The sequence below is a fragment of the Podarcis filfolensis genome (genome assembly GCF_964270895.1).
Source record: "Podarcis filfolensis genome assembly, chromosome: 16".
In the NCBI taxonomy this organism is placed as follows: Eukaryota; Metazoa; Chordata; class Lepidosauria; order Squamata; family Lacertidae; genus Podarcis; species Podarcis filfolensis.
The window spans coordinates 2,058,795-2,076,151 of record NC_139620.1 but is presented as its reverse complement, the minus strand read 5'-3'; the positions used below and the strand labels follow the sequence as shown (position 1 = coordinate 2,076,151).

General features: G+C 44.0%; 1 long non-coding RNA gene and 1 pseudogene across 3 annotated transcripts in view; one reads left to right on the top strand and one right to left on the bottom strand.

The window, feature by feature from the left end:
* The window catches only part of LOC310751984, a 297,164-nt gene that overhangs the window by 246,588 nt on the left and 33,219 nt on the right, over nucleotides 1–17,357 (top strand). The gene's annotated exons all lie outside the window — the stretch shown is intronic.
* On the bottom strand, nucleotides 1,717–7,253 carry LOC310750910 (major histocompatibility complex class I-related gene protein-like; annotated as a pseudogene). Its single transcript has 2 exons — nucleotides 7,122–7,253; nucleotides 1,717–2,721 (listed from the first exon to the last, which is right to left on the bottom strand). The product of its transcript is annotated as a major histocompatibility complex class I-related gene protein-like (transcript).

Below are 17,357 nucleotides of genomic sequence, written 5' to 3'. Positions count from 1 at the left end.
CAAATGCCATCAGAAGTCAGTTGTCTTGCCCAGTTAACCTGAGCCACCTGTTCATTATTTTTGCAGGCAAACCCTGTGATAGGTCTCAAAGCCTATCAATGTAATTTTCCAGTTACAGTGGTACCTCTAGTTACGAACACAGATCATTCCGGAGGTCCGTTCTTAACCTGAAACTGTTCTTAACTAGAGACGTGCTTTCGCTAATGGGGCCTCTTGCTGCTGCTGCGCCACTGGCACACGATTTCCATTCTCATCCTGGGGCAAAGTTCTCAACTCGAGGTAACTCTTCCAGGTTAGTGGAGTTTGTAACCTGAAGCGTTTGTAACCTGAGGCGTTTGTAACTCGAGGTACCATTGTATGGGGCATCCACCAAGAAACCATGGAGCTCCGGGGAAGATGGTTTGTGGAGCTCAGAGCACAATGGTTCTTGAAGTTCCAGGCAAAATGGTTTGTGGATCTTCAGGTAGGACGATTTTGTGGAGTCGTAGGCAAAATGGTTTGCGGCGCTACTTCCATTTGGGTCCTAATTATTCTGGGATGTGCATTTTATTTTATTCAGTTGGAGGCAGTGATGCTTCTGAATAGCAGCTGCTGGAAGCCACGGGAGGTGAAAGGGACCTTGTGCCCAGGTCCTTTTTGGGGGTTTCTCACAGGCATCTGGTTGGCCACCATGGGAATAGGATCCTGGACCATTGGCCAGATCTAGCTGGGCTCTTATGTTCTCATGAATTTAAGGGATTCATTGCTACAAGGTATGGTGACAGCCATGAGCTCAGATGGCTTTAAGGAGGTTTTTATCAATCCATGAAAGGGTAGGGCATTCAGCAGGTCTTAGTCACAGAAGCTAAATGCAACATTTGCTACTTCATGTCAAACAAAAAAAGGGCTGAACCTTTCTCCCATGTCCTTTTTCTGACCTGTCACAGGGATTGGGGCCAGCTGCTCTTTGAAGGAGAACGGTTGACTCTGATCCTGATCTGATGTAGGCATTCTGTGGCTTCTGCGTCAATGTCTTCCACACAGCAATATACCAAAATGCTACCATCCTGGTTTAACTGGATGAACTGTCAATCCTTAATGGCTTGGGACCCGACTACCCAAAAGAGCATCTCTCTCTATATGAGCCTGCTCATGTCTTGAGACTGTGATGGATCTAAGGCATGTAATCTCCCCAAGGAGAGGCAGAGGAACATTGTTTTGATGTCTCTTTGGATCTAGTGAACAGAGCGACATTCATGAGTATGTTTGGAGAATGACAACGTACCCTCCAACATTTCTCTGATGAAAATAGGGATGTCCTATTCAATAATAATAATAATGGTAATGATAATTCTTAATTATTTTTCATTCATTTCATGTTTATACCACTTGATATTTTTATGAAAAAATCTCAAAGCTGTTAGCAACACATTAAACATCCAAGTATACATTCAAGGTAACATAATTAGCAGGAAACTAAAATATCATCTCAAAGATTTCAAAACAAAACATTGCAAAAGAGGTAAACTACAGAATGCACATTTAACACAGAAAGGCTAACAAAAGAAATCGAAAGAAAACATTACTGAAGGAAGTCAAGTAAAATGCACATTTAAAACAGCATAGTTAGCAAGAGACTAAAATATGATCATAATCATAGAACGTATCTTCTGGGCAATGGCTGTGGAAGCTCAGGCTCAATGACCTGGATCTGCACTCAGAGACAGCCAGGATACCATCAAAATCACTGCAAGCCATGCTCAATCTCTTCATCTCTTTTAAAAGCTTTTAGCTGCGTAAATCTGTCACATTTCTGATTAATACAAGCACATTTCTGAAAATCAGCTGGAAAGAAAAATTGGCCAAAATCCATGAGAAAAACATGATTATCCTCAAATTCAAGTTACGGCTGGAGTCAGAATGGATGGGCGAGGGCCAGAGTTAAGGAACACCATAAGCAGCATTAAAGGACAGCATGAGCTCTGAACAATTGTAATTCACAGCAAACCTTGGGCAGGCTCCTTCTGGTCTCATCCCACACACCAGACTGGTATGAAGCCCTGGCGGAGCTGGCGGAGCCCTGGTCACTTATTGAGACAGCTTTGTAGGCTGCTTTCTCGCTCCACTTCCGGCAGGTGCAAAAGATGATCCCAGATGCCAGCAGAATGGCAGCCACAACACCCAAAATGGCTCCCACAATGAGCCCCAGGTTGACCAGTTCCTCCCAGGCCATGTCCAGATGCTCCTTTGGGCTGTCATGCTCCATGTGGCACCGGTAGCAGTCCCTCTCCTTGGGGTTGAACTTGACACTAAGCAAGACATCGTAGGCCCCATCCGAGTTGGGGGCGACCACTCCTCAAGAGGTGCCCTCCTGCCCGACCTCCCTGACCTTCATCCAGTTGGCATCAATCTCCTTGGTGTAGAAGCTGAGGACTCCATGCTGTCATAGTCTGCCTCCCTGGTCACCTTCACCACGACAGCCACTGTGCTTTGCAGAGTCTCCTTCCCATAGTCCAGGTATCTCTGCAGACACTCAATGCAAGTCTCCTCCAGATAGGCTTTCCGGTGATGGTTCTGGGCCAATTCAGGAGCCCACTTCCTCTTGCTCACTTGGGGCTCCATATCAGCTGCCGTCCAGGTGAGGGTCTCCTTGTCAAAGCTGATGAAGCCCCTCCCATTGTAGCAGTACTGCCAATGCCCTCCATTGCTCCTGCCTGGGCTCCACTCACAGCTGCACAAACACTGAAGGGTTGTAGCAATTCCACAGAATCTGCATATTTGCCCTGAACATCAGCCCAGTGCCCTGAATCTCATGAGTTTGCCTGTGCCAGTACTGAGGATTCACCTTTTACGCCTTCCTTATCCCTTGGTGTCACTGTTGTACTGAAGAAATTGCTGGTCATCCATGTACCCGACAACAATGAACTGAGGCAGCCCCTGACCAGGCACTGATACAGCTATGAAGATAAAGGTAAAGGTAAAGGACGCAGGTGGCGCTGTGGGTTAAACCCCAGAGCCTAGGACTTGCCGATCAGAAGATCGGCGGTTCGAATCCCCACAACGGGGTGAGCTCCCATTGCTCGGTCCCTGCTCCTGCCAACCTAGCAGTTCAAAAGCACGAAGTGCAAGTACCTTCCGGCGGGAAGGTAAACGGCGTTTCTGTGCACTGCTCTGATTTGCCAGAAGCAGCTTAGTCATGCTGGCCACATGACCCAGAAGCTGTACGCCGGCTCCCTCGGCCAATAAAGCGAGATGAGCGCCGCAACCCCAGAGTCGGCCATGACTGGACCTAATGGTTAGGGGTCCCTTTACCTTTAAAGGACCCCTGGATGGTTAAGTCCAGTCAAAGGTGACTATGGGGTTGGGGCGCCCATCTCACTTTCAGGAGAAGGGAGCTGGCGTTTGTCCACAGACAGCTTTCCGGGTCATGTGGCCAGCAGGACTAAACTGCTTCTGGCACAACAGGGCACTGTAACAGAAACCAGAGCACATGGAAATGCACTTTACCTTCCCGCTGCAGTATACCTATTTATCTACTTGCACTGGTGTGCTTTCAAACTGCTCGGTTGGCAGGAGCTGGGACAGATGAACAAGAGCTCACTCCGTCATGGGGATTCGAACTGCCAACCTTCTAATCGGCAAGCCCAAGAGGCTCAGTGGATTAGATCACAGCGGCACCCGCATCTACAGCTATGAAGAAGTAGCACAGGGAGTGCAAGGTGGAGCCAGCACATTCCTGGAGCAGCAGGTGGGCAGCTGCCCACAGGATTGGGGGGGGGCAATGGAGGACCCCCATCTTGACAAAAACAACGTCTGTCTGAGTCCCCAGTGAGGTCCTTCTCCCTCCACTCACTCTAATATTAATAATAATAATTTATTTCTACCTCACCCATCTGACTGGGAAGCTTCCAACATCTGTAAAAATATAATAAAACATTAAACATTTTTTTTAAAAAAAACCTTCTCTATACAGGGCTACCTTCAGATGTCTTCTAAAGGTTGTATAGTTCCTTATCTCTTTGGCTTGGGGGTCGCAAAACTCCCTACTCTCCAACATTTCTTCTTTGAATATAGGGACATCCTAAGGAAAAGAGGGACATTCCAGGATCAAATTGGAAACTGTGATGGCTTCTGTAAATCTGTCCCTGTAAAATATGGACACTTGGGAGATTTGTGACAGTTCTGAGTGTTTTGTTCATTCATTAATTAATTATACTTACACCCCCATTTCCCCCAAGGAGTTTAAGGGGCACATATAGTTCTCCCCACTCAATATTTCCTCCCCACAACAACCGTGTGAGAAAGGTAAGGGCAAGAGAGACAAGGTCACCTAATGAGGATTTGAATTATGGCCTCCCAGGTTTAGTTGTGACTGCTGAACCACTGTACTACGATGACCTATGTGGAATATCTATACTTTGTCTACCTGTAGAAAACCACCATCTCAGCCTGTCAAACTTTAGTTTCATCACCTAGTAACCACAAGATCACAATGCACTAATATTTCAGATTTGCCCCAGTCCAATCTGGGATGACCCAGGGCTTGACCCAACCTGGATCTGGACACATAACCAGTGAAATGCCCTTTCCTTATTCCAGTCTCCCTCAACTGGGTGTTTCCTTCCAGATGTTGTTGCTGGACTCCAAGTCCCATCAGCCCCCAGCCAGCCTGGTGAACAGTCAAGGATGATGGGAGTTGGTGTTTAGAGATTGGACACCAGAGGTTAGAGGAGGGTATTTTACATTTGCAATGGGCTCAAGTGGAGTTGTTTTGATTGTTATCTGAGAGCCTCGCTCCATGAGAGGTCTGGAGGGTGGCAATTGATGACTCCCTGCTTGTGAAATGCTCTTCCCAGGCAAACTTGCCTAGGCACCATGATTACATTTATTTATTTATACAAATATTTAAATAGCACTATGTCACATGTCCTGCCAACCTAGCAGTTCGAAAGCACGTCAGAGTGCAAGTAGATAAATAGGTACCGCTCCGGCGGGAAGGTAAACGCTGTTTCCGTGCGCTGCTCTCGTTTGCCAGAAGCGGCTTAGTCATGCTGGCCACATGACCTGGAAGCTGTACGCCGGCTCCCTCGGCCAATAAAGCGAGATGAGCGCCGCAACCCCAGAGTCAGCCACGACTGGACCTAATGGTCAGGGGTCCTTTATGTCACATGTAGTTTACAGCAGTAAATCATAAAACCATACAATAAAAACTTTACAAGAAGATTAAAAACAGAGATCAAATTAGGCACCAGGGGAAAAACAACAACATTTCTTTCCCACCAGGCCATTGGCTTTTAATTACCTGCACCCTCATTGAGTATGCAGGGTGTTTAAACCCTGCCTTTTAAAAATAGGATGGCTTTTAGATTTTTTTCTAAAGGCTAGTTTTATGTGTTTATTTATTGTTGTGAGTCACTCTGAGCTGCTTTTGTAAGAAAGTGACAAATAAGTTTAATAAGTATTACTACTACTACTACAAATTTCAGTGTCGGGTGAAGATGTGTTTATTTTCCCAGGCGTTTTGAGTTTTGTAAATTGATTATTGTTTCATGATCTCTGTTGGTTCTTTAGCTTCTTCATTTGATGGTTTATTTTAGTATGAGCTGTTTATTCTATGATTGGAATGTTTGTTTTAATTATGTGGGCTGTATCCTGCCCTGCTTGTTTCTGTATTGGTGAAGGACAGGGTGTGTATGTGTTTATTACAGTGTCCAACCCCCTCCCCCATTTTAAATTCTTATAGCTTTGGCTTCTGCTGCCATCATTTGCTCTCATGTAAGAGCTCAGATGCACCTTCGTCAACTGAAGCCAAGCAATGCAGCAGCAGCCAAAAACACGAATGCAATTCAAGGCTGCTTTAGTTGAGAAGGGCCCTTCAAACTCTACAATTCTGTGATTCTGTCCTCTAGGTTGAGACCATGCAGTATTGATATGTCCAGTGTGTACATTCCAGAGGCAGTGTGGTGCAGTGGTTAGAGGGCTGGACTAGCCCTTGGGAGACCAGGGTCCAAATCTCCACTCAGCCATGAAACTCATGGGGCCAGTCACAGTCCTTGAGCTACTTGCCAGGTTGTTGTAAGGATAACACGAGGAGCAGGAGAACAGAGTGGGCCACCTTAAGCTCCTTGGATGGAAGATGGATTATAAATCTACAGTCGTACCTTGGAAGTCAAACAGAATCCGTTCTGGAAGTCCATTCGACTTCCGAAACATTCGACTTCCAAAGCGTGGCTTCTGATTGGCTGCAGGAAGCTCCTGCAGCCAATCGGAAGCCATTGAAGCCCCTTCAGATGTTCGGGTTCCAAAAGAATGTTTGCAAATCGGAACAATCATTTCTGGGTTTTGATCATTCAGGAGCTGAAATGTTCAACTCACAAGGCGTTCAGGAGCTGAGGTATGACTGTATTTAACAAATAAATAATAAACAATAATAAACTAACCTCAGTGCTTTCTGATGCTTTCATTACTTTCATATCTCTCTCTCTCTCTCTCTCTCTCTCTCTCTCTCTCTCTCTCTCTCTCTCTCGCTCTCGCTCTTTCTCTTTCTCTCTATATATTGGCACAGTTGGTCAGTGAATCTGGCCCTTAACCAGAAGGTTGGTGGTTTGAGCCCACCAAGGGACAGCTGTGGGTAGGATTCCTGCATCGCAGGGGGTTGGACTAGATGACCCTCAGGGTCCCTTCCAACCCCACAATTCTGTGATTCTATTATTCTGCGAAATAACGGAGGTGTGTGCAATCCATCCATCCACCCAGTCTGAATTCTGCTTCCATCTTCCATCAAACTCTCTCACTTTGAGGAGGAATCTTCAAGTTCAAACTAATTTCCAAGTACTGGTCATTGGCTGCAATAAAGAGATTGATTGATTACTATTGCTACTGTTTGGTTGTCATTCCAAAATTCCCCCCTTCGCTTTCTCCTTGTTGTATCTCAAGGAATGGGGAGTATGTAACCCCTCCAAGAGACTGTTGCGCTCCCATAAGTCCCAGCCACCATGGTCACATGGGATGATGGGAATTGTAGTGCTGTGACATATTCATATGAACGGCTACGGGCACGCTACCCGGATGCATCTTCATTAATGTCGTTTGCAAAGAGTGTTTTGCATTTTTCCATACTAGGAGATAAACAATGACCTCACCTGGCGATAAGGGCAGAAATGCGTTTTGCCGCGTATCTGCTTGTAGATGCATTCCTTCAGCTTTTGCAACCAGATTCCCACGTAGCCCACGAGCACAGCACAGATTCGTGCTGAGTCAACAACATCACCCATCCCCTTTAGGCAAGTCAGTGCAGACAACGCATTTCTTATGCCTCTGAGTTTGCACAATGATTAATTAAGCCCAGCTGAACAGTGTTCCCAATCAGCTGACAATATCCGCTGTGGCATTTTTGGGTGAGGATATTTACCTTGCCCGAATCAACTCCTAGACAGGACGTACCAGACTCTGAATTAGGAAAACAAGAGGAAGAGACAGGAAGCAGATTTCTATTGAATGCTGACTGGTGTGGATCACTTGCCTGAACTTCTTTCCAGAACGGAAACAATGATGGACTGAATTGATTAAAAATCCTAGCACTGGAACAGATCGTCTCCAGTTGTTCTGTTGGTGAAGAGCCTCAGGACTGGGGACACACCAATCCCACCACTAGTGATCATGCGAGGACATAATGTTTGAGTTGGACCTCTCTGTGTTCTACCAATGCACTTACACTCCCTTCCTACAGCTGATTTCCTAGATAATGTCTGAAAACCCAAGCTTGACCTGCATTGCAATGGCCACAAAATATTTTGCCTTTTCAGGGCCGGCCCCAACATTAGGCTTCAGGCGTCAAACGTTGATGGGTAACAGCATTTGATTTTTTTTTAATCAAAATTTTTATTGCTTTTCCGCATTTATAACAAATTTAACATATAAAAACATAAAACAAAACATCTTACAATACTAAAAGGGGAAAAAAGAAAAAAGAGCAAAAACAGTCATTACTTTCCGAAATCCAAGTTAACTTTCATTGTAGTCTGACTTCCTCGATTCCCCCCAACTGAATTTTATTGTATCTTCTTTGTAGCAGTTCTCCAAAATCCTCTTTCTAATACAATTAACTCGTTCAACTAACTATCTTCATCTCCTTTCTTTTTTGACTTAAATCCATATTACTATACAACATTCTTATTCCAGTCCTAGGCCTATCAGATACTTTCAAGTATCTTCTATCTTATATTACTATATTTAGCTAGATAATCTTTAAATTTCTTCCAATCTTCTTGGTATTCCTCTTCTTTCTGATCGCGGATACTTCCAGTCAGGTCTGCCAGCTCCAAAAACTCCAACATCTTCATCTGTCATTCTTCTACCATTGGTATTTCTTGAGATTTCCAATTTTTTGCTAATAGCAGTCTTGCCGCTATAGTGGCATACAAAAATAATCTAACATCTTTTTTGGGCAATTCCAGTCCTATTATTCCAAGTAAAAAGGCTTCTGGTTTCTTAACAAATGTATTTTTCAACATGTTTTTTAAACACATTATAAATCTTTTCCCAGAAGTCTTTCACTTTAGGACACGTCCACCACATATGATAGAAAGTACCTTCTTTTTCTTTGCATTTCCAACCTAAATTTTCATTTGTATGATACATCTTTTCTAATTTCACTGGGTTAAGTACCATCTATACATCATTTTCATAATATTTTCTTTTAATACAGTACATGCAGTAAACTTAACCCCTTTCTTGATGGGTAACAGCACCAAAATGTTTGTCTGCTGTTAGCAGTGGAGGACTTTGGGTTCTCAAATTTTAGCGGTGCCCCGTCTGACGATAAAATTGTGTGCCCCTACACCTCTTGCGCTCTGTTCTATGGCATTGTTGTGGCACCCCCTGCAGCATGGTGCTCAGTGTGGACAAACCAGTTGTGCTACTCTGAAACCACTTCTGATTTTAGCCTTCATGCGTATGATATAGAACAAACATCTACAAGTATTTGAAACCTGACAAGGTTTTTATCACTGAGGGTTGTCTTCAACTGAGTCCTAGACCCTGATAGCGACAGGCTTCGAGAAAGCTAGGACTACAATTCGCCAGCGTATCTGGGACGTAGAATTACAATGCCACATGAGCGAAATGATTAAACATCCAGCAATAAGGGACCATGGGAGAGGTTTCTCTCCAGCTAACTATCTGTCAGGTCTTCAGGTACCCAAATACAGACAGTCTTTTACCCTCGCCAGATTCAACGTTCTCCCTTCTGCCTTACTTCAGGGCAGATTTGAGGGTAAACCTTACACAGCACGGGTCTGCCCTTGTGGCTCGTTGGAAGTTGAAACTGCTTCACATGTACTATTACGTTGTCATTTCTATGAGGATATACGTTTGACTTTTATTACACCTGTTTTGCAAAAGTCCAGGAAAGAATCGGAACACCATAGTTTAAAACTACTGCTAGAGGACAAGAATCCCAAGACTACATTAAATGTAGCTAAATTCTGTGCGTCTGCAATCAATCGCAGGAAGCAAGTGGTATTCCATAGTGACTAAACCCCTAAATGTTATTTACAGGGGGCACGCTAATAATTAATTTTAATTTTTATATTTAAATCCTTGTTATATTCATATTGTCTTTTGTATTTCTGATATATATTTTTATGATCTGTGATATTGTGTGTGTTGACGCTGGTCTGTGATCGTATTAATAAATTCATTCATTCATTCATTCATTCATTCAACTGAGTCCTAGGCAGAGCAGACCCATTGAAAATAATGAACCTAAGCTAGGCAAGCTCATTAATTCCAAAGGTTCTACTCAGAGTAGGACTTACAATGTCTACAAGCCAGGGTTGTTGTTATCTTTTTCAGATGGTGGCTTTTCTCCGTTTCATTTAAAGCTGTGGTTGACACCCAAGCGTTGGTACATTAGCTTTCTAAATATTTTAAGGAATTGCCAGTCAATTCATAGGGTTTCTGAAATCACCAGAGAGTTAACCAAGAGCTTTCAGTTAGTCTTGAGATTTACTGGTATATTTTGAGATTTCCCACTGGCTTCCCTAAAAAATAATGAAAAGGCATTAAGCATGAATCTGTTTGGCTTCAGTGAGAACAGAATGCTTGCTAGACTAGATTGGCCTGATCCAGCCTAGCTCTCCTAATGTTCTTAAGCATGAAACACGATGACATGGTGCCTAGAGCATTGGAGAAGGGAGAGCAAGGCTCAGGGAATTACTAAAAAAAACAAAGCTTACTCAGAGACATTGGAAAATTCTTGTAGACTATCCTAACTAATAATATTGATGTGAGGCTAAAAGACGGAAGGGCCATTTAAACGCTCCTGATCTCATTAGAGGAAGAGGAGTGTAAATATCAACGTAAGAAGCGGAAGAGGAGTATAAATATTCAAATAACCATGTCAACATTCCTTATGGGAAATGAATTGGTCAGAGCAATATTCAGTTGCTAAATGCCCATATGATCTAGGCTTAACATCAAACAGCATGCTAATTGACAGGGCACTTAAGCCATGTAAACCAGCAAACAATCTTAATTTGCTCTCAGTTCAGATACATTGCAATCTTTACTCTGGCACATTTAAATGTTCTTCCAACAATGGCAGTGAAGGAAAACTCCATATTATCAACATAATCTGGAGATTATGAATCTCTGTGAATCTGGAGAGGGTGAATCAATATCTTGTGTTCTTCTGCATTGCTCTCTTTATCGTGATATACATAAGATTTTTAATGAACTCATTTTTAATTGAAATTCCCAAAATGACTGGATGCATTTTGTGCTTAAAAAAAAACTCCTTTCAGATTAAAACACACACATCTCCTCCACGATGGCTAAAGGTTCTACTGCTACCTTTAAAGCTCACCACAGACTAATTTTAGTAAACTTATAATTTTGCTTTCCATGTCTAATGTTCTATCACATGAAACACCTCTTGGTCATTTTATTGTAAAGGTAAAGGGACCCCTGACCATTAGGTCCAGTCGCGGATGACTCTGGGGTTGCGGCGCTCATCTCGCTTTACTGGCCGAGGGAGCCAGCGTACAGCTTCCGGGTCATGTGGCTAGCATGACTAAGCCGCTTCTGGCAAACCAGAGCAGCGCACAAAAACACTGTTTACCTTCCCACTAGAGCGGTACCTATTTATCTACTGGCACTTTGACGTGCTTTCGAACTGCTAGGTTGGCAGGAGCTGGGACTGAACAACGGGAGCTCACCCCGTCACGGGGATTTGAACCACCGACCTTCTGATAGGCAAGTCCTAGGCTCAGTGGTTTATACCACAGCACCACCTGTTATTGTAGTGGTTCCCTATTTTGCTTTGTTTGGTGTTATTGTTGTGGGTTCAGTCTGGATGATGCCCTCTTTCAATTCTTGGGGTTCTCCACTCAAGGAGGTTTAGAATCTAATAGGGGAAGTTGACAAATGGGTCAGGCAAGTTTCTCTGTAAGACAATGATCTCAACTGGCCACTTCAGTGTCCTCATCAGCATCCCAAAATAATGAGCCAGGTTGCTGAAAGTACAACTAAGTGATGGTTACCTCTAGCCCAGGCACGTCTAGCTCCCAAGAGACGATGATCTATTCCCAGTATAAAAAAACCCCTGGCAGTCTCTATCCATAGTTACTGAGTTTTTTTGGGGGGGCAGAGTTGTTCAGCTTTTGCAGGAGGGAGGTGCTGAAGCCTACTAACGTTTCCACAATCGTCGGGAGCATACGATAACATAGCGCACAATTTATGTGATGGAAGGATAGAGAGATGGGGGCGGGGGCAGAGACAGGAATTCAACAATTCCCCTCCCCCCAGAAGATCAATATGTAGACTGTGATTGGCAGTGATCGACCGCAATCTTCAGGGGATCTACCTGTCCGCAGGCTGGACATCGCTGCTCTAGCCTAATAGCTCAGCCTTTCCTCCACTCCGCTCACCTAGCTGATAGGTAGTAGAATAATAGCCAAGTCATGTGGCAGAGCTGAGCTGGAATCAGGCTGGAAGCCGGAGGCACAGAGATGGGCTTGTTCTGTGTTGCACCCAAAGCTGTGACCAAAAAAGAAGCACGGAAATGCCGTTTACCTTCTGGCCGGAGCGGTACCTATTTATCTACTTGCACTTGACGTACGTTCGAACTGCTAGGTTGGCAGGAGCAGGGACCGAGCAACGGGAGCTCACCCTGTCGTGGGGATTCGAACCGCTGACATTCTGCTCAGCAAGTCTAAACCACAGAGCCACCCACGTCCCATCCAGTTTGTATATATACCGTATGTGTAAATATATATTCTAAAGACACCACAGTCTCCAACAACCTTCATTCCAAGGAACCCAAACCTTGTTTTATAAATTTGTTCAAAGGTTCTGTTTGGGGATGGGTCATTGACTGCAATAAAGAGATAGATTGAATGAATGAATGAATGTCAGCATTCGTTGGTTTATTGGGAATTACTGCTAATGCAGACAAAATGTACACCGTTTTGTAATAACCATGAAAGGGAATGTCCAAATTGGGTTGAACTGATCAGTCTAATTCATGTGCTCATAAATCAAAGTGTGTGCGCGCACCAGTTTATTCATAAGCGTCTTCTGTCTCATTTTTTATGCATTGATATGTGAATTTAGAGGCAGTGCAGTAGAGTGGCTACAGTGCCAGACTAGGACCAAGGAGACGACGGTTCATATACCCACGAATGAATGATTTTCTCCTGTGTCCCCATATCCATGGTATGATAACACAGACAATGCATAGGTTAGGTGCGCCACCATAGCCCTAAACGTAAATGTTCTGCCCTATGAGAAACCTGATGGAGCAATTTATTTGATGGGTTACTCATTCCTGCCCTGAACTAATGCATTGTTTCACAACCGCTCGGCCTGAAGCCAGCGCATACAGAAAACTCTCAGGTGTCTTGCAAATGTACCTACCGGTGAAACAAGACTGGCAAGATGAATTGGGTGGGGCGGCCATGGCCACCCCTGTGAAGGGCGCCTGGTCAAGCTTGCAACTGAGTGACATCAGCTTCCTAGAGAAATAGGAATGCCAGAATGGGGGAAAACACTTTTTGCTCAGCAGTGGGTGAAGGCGATTAATTTCTGGCAGCCCCAAGGAGCTGCTGTGTTCGCTGAATCTCGGCTGCTCCAGAGACAATAATCAGGCTCCAACGAGCAGTGGAAAATTCAGAAGCGAAGGGTCCATTCAGAACAGCAACCGGTGAGAATCGGTGTGGTGTAGTAGTTAGAGTGTTGGACTAGGACCTGGGCAGAGTTGTTGTTGTTTAGTCATTTAATCGTGTCCGCCTCTTGGTGACCCCCTGGACCAGAGCACGCCAGGCACTCCTGTCTTCCACTGCCTCCCACAGTTTGGTCAAACTCATGCTGGTAGCTTCGAGAACACTGTCCCACCATCTCGTCCTCTGTCGTCCCCTTCTCCTTGTGCCCTCCATCTTTCCCAGCATCAGGGTCTTTTCCAGGGAGTCTTCTCTTCTCATGAGGTGGCCAAAGTCTTGGAGCCTCAGCTTCAGGATCTGTCCTTCCCGTGAGCACTCAGGGCTGATTTCCTTCAGAATGGAGAGGTTGGATCTTCTTGCAGTCCATGGGACTCTCAAGAGTCTCCTCCAGCACCAGAATTCAAAAGCATCCATTCTTCGGCGATCAGCCTTCTTTATGGTCCAGCTCTCACTTCCATACATCCCTACTGGGAAAACCAGAGCTTGAACTATACGGACCTTTGTTGGCAAGGTGATGTCTCTGCTTTTTCAAATCCCCTCTCAGTCATGAGACTGTTTGCGACCTCAAGGGAGAGCTGCTGCTGCCTCTTAGCCTAACCTACCCCGCAAGGTTGTTGTGGGGCTTTAAATGAGAAGAGGGAGAACCACATATGCCACCTTGAGCTCTTTGGAGGAAGAGATGGTATATAAATACAACAAACAAACAAACACATTTATTTATTTATTTGTCTATCTATCTATCTATCTATCTATCTATCATCTATCTATCTATCTGACACACCCCTTCTAAGATTATTTAACCTTCCAAGATCATACAATTATATCTTATAATTACACTATTATACAATAATAACAAATGGGGACGCATTGCAACACTCAATATAGAACTCCTCGTGTTCCCTTTCTGCTAAATCTGCCATGTTCTCTGCACATTCCTGGGCAAACAATTTGGAGTTCTTCAACATCGACTTCTGGGGTGACTTCTAGAGTTGTGTGGACGTTCCAGAATTTGCAAGCCGTTCTCTTGAAGCTGAAGCACCTTGTGTTTCCACTGTTCCCAAATGCTTAGCTTTGGGGAATACAGAAAATCTGTTCCTTAGCAGCTTTTTTCTTCCTCTCCACCTGCTCCAGTGTGGCCCTCAGAGCCGATCCTTCATGACTGATCCCACTATTTTCAGTTGAATGGCCTCTATGCGGCACAAAGGGTGAGAAGAGTTCCTAGTGACTAAAAAGGTCCCTTTTCATGCTGAGCTGGTGGCTCTAAGAGTGGAGACAGGGACCTTGCAACATATACCTCCGGGTATAGCATGGTGTATAAATTGAATTAATAATAATAATAATAATAATAATAATAATAATAATAATAATATCGTAACGTGTCTTCAATCCCCTGTTCCCCTTGAACACTGCACCACTGCTCATGCTTATTTTGTCCATCAATGAAGAACGGCATCTTCAGTTGTCTCCAGCTAAGTTCTATCCATTGAAATTAGCTGAAATGAGTCCTGTCGATTAATTTCAGTGAGTTGGCTCTGACTAAGACTGTGGCTACAGCCCAATGTTCCTAAGCCTGCAACCTTAACTGAACGATGACCAGTTCTTTCACCCCTGCCATAACCAGTGTGGGGTAGTGGTTAGAGTATCGGGCTAGCACTTGGGAGACCAGAATGTGATTAATAATAATAATAATAATAATTTTATTATTTATACCCTGCCCAACTGGCTGGGTTTCTCTCTCTTGGCCATGAAGCTGTCAGTGGGTGGCCTTTGGCCAGCCACTGCCTCTCAGCCTAACCTACCTCACAGGGTTGTTGTGAGAATAAATGAAGACGGGGGGGGGAGAACCATGTGTGCCACCTGGAGCTCCTTGGAGAAAAAGGTGAGATATAGATGCAATAACTAACTAACTAACTAACTAACTAACTAACTAACTAACCAACCAACCAACCATGACTTTCTGACTTTATGATAGCATGCCATGAGATTCTATGGTGACTCAATAAATACTGTTTAAAAATGAGTAACATTTCGGATTTCACTACTTCTTCCTCTTCCTCCTGTCCCTCCCACGTGGCAACAGAGAAACCAGATCCCCAGAAAAGCTTAAAGCCCAGCCCTGCTGGTGCTTACTCAGAAGTCAACATCCACTGATTTCTATGGGGGTTACTCTTGAGGAGGTGTGTACAGGATTGCATCTGTCTCACACACTGAACTCTTTCACCTTCTCCATGGACAAATCTGGTACCCAGGAGGAGATGCATAACATTCATGATCTTGCACCAGGTTGCATCAGGCAACAGCAGCCATCTATTTAGGTCATCAGATCATTCATGAACAGTGAAACAATTGTCTTTCTTGATAATATTATAGGTTTCTAGGTGTTAGCATTTCATTAAGGCTTGAGTGTTAAGACCATGTATCAGACCCTCCAAGTGTTGGAATGTAATTAAGACCCGCGTGTATTAAGATGTGTGTTAGCCTCATTTAATCCTCTGAAATTAGCACGTGTGAAAGGCTGATCAAGCTAGGCAAACTTCTTAAACTGTGTATTAGACAACTCGCTAATCCCTTGGAATCAACATGTGTTAGAAACTAATTAAGTCAGGTAATTTCCTTTTGAGGGGCAAGGCTGGGGATGAGCCATTTAGGCAACACAAAGGCTCAAGGTGAATCTCGTTTGCAAATGAGTGGGTTTCCTTCCTCTCTCACCTGAGAGTTTAGTTTAAAAGACAATACCAGTGATTGGGGTGAATGTTTAGGGATGGCAGTGGGGAGTTATGCAAAGGAGTAAACAAGCAAGGGGCTGGAGAGAGAGTAATAGTTTTTCTCTCTTTCTAATTTCCCTCAAGATCTCTTCTGGTCTTTTCCTCACAGAGGAGACAGTCCCTACTCTCCATGCCAGTGAGTTGCTGTTGCAGGCTTTGATCCAGTCAAAAGGCCATGTCATGATCAATGTGGGTGGGTGGGAGAATGGGGAAGCTCTGGGTGGGTTGCAGCACAGAGGTCCACAGGTGGTCCCAGTACACCATCTGGGAAACTCAGAATGGGATCATTGGAGTTCCTTCCATCTCCAAAAGATGCTTTGACAACGCATTGAGCTTGAGCAATCATGGAAAGTTGTGAGAGTCAGACTGGTTCTTCCTTGGAGAACATCTCAGAGGCATCCGTAATTATACCCTCTCAGCCAATAGAGCTTGTTTTGTCATGCATTCTGCAGACAAGCACTCCCTCTGGTTTTTGGGAGCCAGTACTGTATTCATAAAACCCACACAGGCCATGTTTTGATCTGGTTGAGATTCCTGCTGGACTAAAGGACCCTTGTTGGCCCTTCCAACCCTACAGTTCTATGATTCTATGAGATAAGTTTGGTTTCTTTGCAATCACAATGTGATATCTTCCAGGTGCTTGAATTCTAGGTGTGGAGCGCCTTACCAAGGTGGGAAAAGTATAGGGAAGTAGAAAGTGACCTTATCGTGAGTCAGAAGGTTGGTGGCTCAGTATTGTCTACCTTGACTAGCCATGGCTTTCTAGGGCAGACTTTCTCAACCTGTGGGTCCCCAGATGTTGTTGAACTACAACTCCCATCACTCCTAGCTAGCAAGGCTAGAGATCAGGGATGATGGGAGTTGTAGTCCAACAACATCTTAAGAACTGCTGCTCTAGGTTTTCAGGCAGGGGACATTCCCAGCCCTGCCTGGAGATGCAAAATACTGGGACTTTCTGCCACTGAGTGACAGCTCTTCCCAGGAACAAAGGAAGCTACCTTCTCCTGAGTCAGACCCACCCCCTTTTTATTTTAAAAAAGCAAGATTCCAGATCTCATGATTCTGAAAAAAAGTATGATTTAAATAGGAATCTGCCGCCGATAAAGTCAGACCATTTCTCAATCTGGCTTAGCATTGTCTACACTGACTAGCTGTGACTCTCCAGAATTTCAGGCAGGGTTTTGGTAACGCAATTATTTTCAGAAAGTTGATTTCTTTTTTAAAAAAAATATATATATATATATATATATATATATTAAATTTTCCATTTTAACAATCCAATAAAACCACATTAAAGCATTCCAAATTATAATACAATAAAAAGCCAAATATTCCATGCCAAATTATATATCTTTTGGGTGACTTCCCATGCTCTGAAGTTCTGAATGTTAAT